A 7,738-nucleotide genomic window follows, 5' to 3' on the forward strand; every position below is an offset into this window, starting at 1 on the left:
CCTGAAATGAAAGAGGAAAAAACACTATTACCCAAATATAGGCTCCCATGTCTGCTACATTTTCATTCTGAGTGTTACTCCCAAGAGTCCAAATCCTCGGCCATTGAGTACATGATGACCCATTAGTTGACACTTGTCATGAGCAAATAACCTGGATGTCATTGCTTGATGCTGATTCATTGTATCCCCTACTGTGTCATATACGAACTGGGCTCTAGAACACTTCGATGGCTGATCTACTAATTTTTCTAAAATAAATTGTCTCTAGGTCAACTTGGATTATCAACTAGGACCACTATGCATTTACACCACCCAGGGAACACAATGAAAATGGAGAACGCTAAAAAAACCCAAAATTTTAGTGGTTTTTTTTTCTTGGCCACTGACATTTATTCTGTGGTATAGTGACTATAAGCAGAACTGCTAACTGCAAGGTCAGCAGTTTGAAACCAACAGCTGCTCCAATGGAGAAGGTGGGATTTTAATTTCTGTAAAGAGTTACAGTCTCAGAAACTCACAGTAGTGATTCGACTTTGTCCTGTGGGGTCATTAAAAGTCAACGTGGACTTGATTGCAGTTTTATAAGAGGGAAAATCCAGAGGCACTAAAATCTGAGTAAGTGTTTGTGAAGGCAGAGCAGGGGAGGCAGGAAACCACTCACATTCTCTGCTTTGAGGGCGTTCTTAGTGGCATTCTGATAGCATTTGTGTGAGGGCATACATCTCCCAGGAGGCTTCAAAAGTTTATGGGAAAGCTCACCTATCTGTTCATCCGTTTTCCCATGAACATTTTGAAGCTCCCACATATGATTGTATCACACAAATATATTTCAATATGGTAAAGTCACTCACAAAATGAAGCAGGAAAAGATGATTCAGTATATTACACTGTTTAACACAAAACTCCATATTCACAATAACATGAAATCTTAATATAAAGGAGGATAAACCAAATGACAAAAGAGGTCGCAGGAGACCTTAATCACAAGCACCATTGACCTTCAATCCTCTTAGGAATCTCCAAACAGTAATAGAAGGACAGGCTCCTGCTTTCAGTCATTCACAGGGTGGGATTGAAATGAAAATAACAATAAAACCATGATGCCATGGACATGTGCATTATGATGCTCCACGATGGAAGAGAAAAAAGTAAAAAGAAGTTCTTCTTAGTTAAGCAACCCTATGACCATCATTGAAAGATTAAATAGAAATTTAAGACAACAAATGTGTCTGGTTAGTTTTTTTATATTATTTATACTGCTCTGTCCATTCTGCAATGTCGCATGCATTATTTTTATTAAAATGAGGGGCTTACAAAATATTCTTGAAAACAAATCCATTATTTTAATTTCACTTTTCCATGATAGGTTTGATGCCTCCCTGTTCTGTTATGATCTTCAGCATTTTCAGTAATATTTGTTTTTAGTCCGCAGACCCTTGTAGAAAACTTAGAGGAAAACTATAGAGAGATGGTATACAACATGAAAGGCTCCTTCCTGCCACTCCCAACCCTCTGGGAAGCACCACTCACAAGGCATTGGGCCCGCTTTCTGGCATTTCCTGCCAAGTTACAAACCCCACTGTGCACAAGCCCTGTGGACCTGCAGTGGGAGACCAGCTCTGCCTACTTGCCTGCCTGGTGCAGGGGATCAGATTAATTTTCGTCCCCTCTGAAGTGTGGGCTTTTGACTAAATAGACTTGGGGAATCCCAGTGAGCCTTCTGCTAGGGCACATTCTTTTTATTCTAGAACTCTGCTTTCCATAGGGGAATATCTCCCCTTCCCCTCCATTCCTCAGCTGCTTGGCAACCAAGCCAGGAAGTGCACCAAGCTCTGCATGCTGTCCCTGCCCCCTCCCTCTTGGGACACTGGCCCAGGTGTGGATCTGGAACTGGGAGTTGCCCCCCCCCCCCACCGCCCTCCGCCCCCGCGAAATAGCCTGGCCCTTTCCTCCATTCTGCTCTTCCTAGTCCAGATGAAAGAGAGAAACTGCACCCTGCAAGGGTAGCAGAACCCCAACCACACACATACCACGAAGTCTCTGTGAAGCAGTAGGCACCAGGCTGGAGGCTGGAGGCAGATTTGGGAGTAGATAAAGGCTCCAGTGCTGGGGAACAGGGAGTGGCCTTCCTAGTCTGGGAAGCAGGGGGTGAGTGGAGGGAGGGGTTCTGGTTCAAAGTAGCGCTCAGAGATTGCTTAAGGCAAAGTTGGCATGTGTTTTCCTTAGGCAGTCAAACTGGCTGGCATCAATACTCTATTGCTTCTACAGGATGAGTCACAATTAGAAAAGCATTTCCTGAAGGAGAGAGTTCACCGTTGCTTTCCACTGTGTGTGTGTGTGTGTGTGTGTGTGTGGCGTGTAATGTTTTAACACATAGATTGCTAACTGTTTGGAGTTTATCCTGGGGGTTGAGAAATAGGAATTCCGTTTTAACACGCCCACCTAAATCCTGCAATGACTTCTCTGCTCTGCTTGTTAAGACCCCATCTTCTGAGCAATGTTGTGAAACTGCATTAATAACAAGTGAAACAAAAAACAACCCATCAGAAGCCCGGGAATCCATTCTGCTGTAGGACAACCCCAACTATTTCTGGTTGTAATTGATCCATAGGGACTGATTGGAATAGATCTACATACATACATTTACGGGCCATTCTTCCAGACACCTGTTGGTGAATTGCAACAGACTCAAACCACCGACCTTCCCATTTATATAGTTAAAAAATCAACCATGCTCATGATCCAAGACGCCTTATACCTACTAGGTAGCTATAGAAAGCCTATGTGGGCTTTTGGAAGCTATGTCTGATGGCACTGGACACACTGATTTCATTTATCTGGTTTCTACTATGTTTATAGATTTGCTTCATTGTCCTAGGGCATACTCACAGTCTCATAGACTATGGTCTATGAAGCCTCCAATATATGCACATTCTAAGGTACAATAGACCACCCTATTGAGGTGGTAGCGTATAGGTTAGACATTCAAAACCACCAGCCTCTCTTCCAGAGAAAGACTAGACGAGGCTTTCTACTCCCCTAAAGTACTCTAGTCTCAGACACAGACGGGGCAAGTATCTCCAGTCCTACTGGGTCACTATTAGCTGGCAGCAACTGGATTGCAGCGATTTGTTTGTTTGCTTTCAAGAGATGTCTTATTCTTTGTTGTTTTCCTTCAATGGTTCGTTCAAAGTTAAGTCACATTAAGGCAGTAGCTCCTGTTGTAAGATGCCTCCTACATCTTATTCATTTAAATTTAAGATCAAAATTTTCGTTTGCCATCACTATCAGAATTAGTGGGCCTTTGCTCTACTTTTCCTACCACCTCTCCACACCCTTCATCTTTCCCTACTCTTGAGAATTCATGGGTTCTTGCAACTTAGTAGAGTCCCAGCAGGCACAGGCCACTCAGCCATGTCTGCATGTGCTCTTTGGTGACTTTGATTATGCTCCTTGATTTGTGTCACCCCCCCCCCCCCTTACTCTCATTTTGGGAGATCTTTTCCATTCAAATCAAGTCACTCATCACTATGGTCTCTTTCTAGTCTGTCTGGTTGGTATTTTCACTTTTATTTCAGATGTTGGTGGTGGTGCCTGTGGTCGGTGCTTTCCCACCCACTTGAAAGCAATCTGATGGACAACAGACAAAAGCTGACTGGCTCTTCTGTGCTGTCCTCACAGCCACCACTATACTTGAGCTCTTTGTAATAGTCAAGCTGTCAGGCCATCTCGGTGACTACCAGCCTCTCTTTTGCTCAACATCTATTTTGCATGCATGATGTCCTTCTACAGAGTCTGACTCATGCTAACAGCTTGACTAAAATACATAATTTGAAATCTTCCCACCCCCTCACTTACACAGAGACTTCTGCCGATAATTCTCCCCAGGCAGATTTCTTTCATCATCAGACTGTCCATGATATTTTCTATGTTCTTCACCAGCATCTTGATTTCAAGACATTAATTCCCTCTTCCTTATATTTTGGAAATGAAGTGAATTCATTAGTCACTTGCAAATGAGGCCATTGAAAACACTGTGACATGGAGCAAGCATCTTTGACTTCAAAGTAATTTCTTTGCTTTTTTACTCTTGAACATGGCCTTTGGTAGAAGCCATTCCATGATTTTCCCTGCAAGATCCAGAGAGAGAATTCCAAAAGAAGGCAGGGTGAGTCCATGACTTGTGGTTCTCACTCTGGACCAGAGTTTTCCTCAAGGCTCTTCACTGTTCTGTCCTCTTTGACTGGGCTTCCATAGTCACTAGTCTTTGAAGCGGCCTTTGAACACCTCTTAGTTACTTCACCGCACTAAGGTGTCAAATTGTGCACTGTGGTGTCATGGTGTTGTTGTGGTGTTGAAAACAATGCCACCAATATTTCAGAAGGGTCGCCCCCAGAGAACAGGTAACAGAGGAGCTTTATGGCAAAGAACAGACTAAGAAGAATGGATAGGAAATCCCTTTGGAGGGATTACTTAAAGAACCAACTCACTGCCATCAAGTTGTTTCCAACTCATTGCTACAGGATATTCAGGGTGGACCTGTCCTTGTGAGTTTCCAAGAATAAGGCTTTACCAGAATAGAAAGACTCATCTTTCTTCCTTACGGATGATTTTGAATTGCTGTATATTGTGATTTTTTGCATACCAAGACGTGTTGTTTTATAAGCCCATAGAAGATAGAACCAGAGACATTAATATCTATAATCTACTACTGGTGTGGTGTGAATTTATTTATCTCAACAAAGAAAATCAGCTTGATCCTTAGAGGGTGCGACACGGTTTCACTTAAGCCCCTGTGCAATGAAGGAGATGAAGTAGACTACCTGCAGGGCTCTGTGAGGTGACAGCCTCCCCCAGGAAGAAGACCCATCTGGGCTGGGACTATTGGGTGTGTCATACAGAGACTCTCCCTGCAACCAAGAAAGGACAGAAACCAAGCATTCTCTCCTGAAATCCTCATTCCAACTCCCTGGAGCTTTTTTCTTTAAACAACAGGACTCCTTTAAGACAGTGAAATTAGATGAGTATAACTAAAGGAGTAGACTCTTGGGCCCCTACTCCAACTGTTCCTTAAGGTTCTCAGTCCATTCTGTACACACACACACACACACGCACGCACACACACACAAATACATACTCAACGTCAGTTATTAAGGAAATTGCCACAGTGAAAGAATGCCCACAGGAGTTGCATCCACCAAGTTAGAGGTGTCCAGGCTCCTGTGTGATGAAAATGGGTCCTTGGAAGGGTTGTTTTCAGCCATCCCCTAGAATCAGGTATGGCTGCTCCTCTCCAATATAATCATCCATCAGAATTCAAACAAGACAATCAAATAGACATAGCAACCTTCCTTTTTTATCTATTAATGCTTGAAATAAATTAGAGTCATCAGACATTTACTCGGGATGTTGAAGAGACATCACTTTAAAAACATGGGAGACCATGCTGTCCTCTTGACAGTACTGTGAACAGTTCAGATAAACGGAAATGTGTGTCCCTTGGCATAGATGGGTGAGTCACAGAAACATATGAATGCCAGTAACAGCAGACACACACAGCGGAAGGGACTGGATCCTCATACGTCTGAATTATCTGCTCTCCCTGTTCTTGACAGTATATGAGGGGCTCATCAAAAGCTCTGAAACACAGCTCTCCATTAAGGGGTTCTCAGCTCTCCTTGGCACCTGCCTCCTATTTATTCCTTTGACTCTGTATTCTCTCATTACCAATGGGACATAATCATAATACCATGGAGTAGAGAGAAAAGTCATATTTATATGTGTGAATCCTCAGAAGAGAAGCACAGTGTCCTGCTGGGACAGGGAGGGCCTCTCTGCACAAAGGCAGACAGGGGACAGGCCTGTGACCGCTGAAATCCCATCACAATACTGACTCTGTGCTACCCCTGCCAAAGAGACCACAAGCCATCAATACACATCAATTACAGAGCCAAGGGAAACACGAGCATGCAAATATACACACAGAATCCTGACCATGAGATTCAAAATTCAGCCTTTAATGTCTGACATGTCCCCTATCAGGCAGCAAGGTCACCCAGAATTCTAGGCACAGGAGGAAGTAGTGGAAAAGAATGTTTGTAGGTTTACAGAGGAAAGGATAAGGATCCTCTAAATCCAGTGAGGACGTTTCCTAGGGAGAGGAGAACCGTCCACAGAAGAGGATGCAGTTGGTCTTGGTGTGCTGGATGAAGAAAAGGAAGGCGTAGTTGGCACAGAACCTGGGTGGTTCTTCCACAGTACCTTTGAACGATGACAGCAGAGGCAGCCACTGCCTCCGTGTCTTCCTCATTGACCTTCACAAAAACCTTGTGTCCCACCTTGGACACAAACAAGTCCCTCTTGGGGGAGATTCCAGAAAAGTCTCCCCTGGCCTCATTACAGGCATCAACCATGCCCAATGTGGGAAGGGAGTTCTCCAGGTCATAACTTTCCTCCAGTTTGAATCTAGGAAGGAAAACATCCACTTCTCTTGTACACACAGTGGTGGCCTTGGTCCATTGTAGTAATCTCATGCGTAAGTTCCTTTTGCGCCTAGAAGAAGAGATTTGGGGATATAACAATACAGGACAGTGCTCTATTGATTAGAATATCGTGCTGACATGTTCATGTTTGTGGTGATTACATAATCTGTTGTCAATTTGAGAGTATTAGAGTGAAGGAATGGAGGTTAGCCTGACAATCAGGTCGACGCTTCATGACCTCATTTGTAGGCACCAAGGAGATAAATAGCTCACTGGAGAAGGGGCACATGCTCACTGCCTGTGAGACATTTTTTTCTTGAGTAGACACATGGAGCTACACTAGGGCTCTGGAGCCAGAAGAGCCTATTAGAGAACCCGGCTCACACTGAGATGCTGTCACTGCCACTGGATGCATAAGACCTTCCAGCAACCAGTGATCTTCTTGATTCATCATGATTGCATGCACTTCCTGAGTCTGAAGAAGACTTTATACATTGGTATTAGACACATGGGCTACTATCTGACTTATGGAGTTGATATGAACTCAGCTGGGATGTTTCTTAATATACACTTATTCCTTATATAAAGCTCTTTCTTATACATATATGAGTGTCAATGAACTGGTTTCGCTAGTCTACCCGGCCTAACACAGGGCTCTGCAGGAAACTGCACAAGATGGCAGTCACTGTCAAAGGTGCCCCCTCTGTAAAGTGGGTGGGTGAGAGAAAACTTTAACTGTTGATTTGATTGCAATGAATTTCATAGATAGACAATTGTAAAACAAAATGTGGTACAGCCATACTATTTAATGGAGTTTTCTTTGTTTTGGTAAGGGTTTTACCATAAAAATGCGTGGTTGAGTAGTACACGTACCACATTGAGAAGTCTTGAAAACATTGTATTAAGGAATAAAAAGCAATCTCAAAAGATCACGTACTTCCAGATTCCATTCATAGCAAAGCCTGACTATTGGGAATCTAAAGACACAATGGGTTAGTGGTTGCTGAGATCTGAAAGAGGCAAGGTGATGGGAACCCACGCCATGAGAGAGGGAGAACGGGGCACGTCTGCATATGATGAACAGTTCCAAATTTCACTATGGGGATGATGAAGTCAGAAATCATGAATACGCTTTTAAACATAGAATCACTATTGTAATTGTTATGGATGGAAATTATTATCACAGGAAAACTAATTTTTATCATTTGAAAGCTTCTTTAGAGCCTGATAGCTACCACGTGGGACACCTCAGATGC

This window comes from Tenrec ecaudatus, chromosome 15, assembly GCF_050624435.1.
Source record: "Tenrec ecaudatus isolate mTenEca1 chromosome 15, mTenEca1.hap1, whole genome shotgun sequence".
NCBI classification, from domain to species: Eukaryota; Metazoa; Chordata; class Mammalia; order Afrosoricida; family Tenrecidae; genus Tenrec; species Tenrec ecaudatus.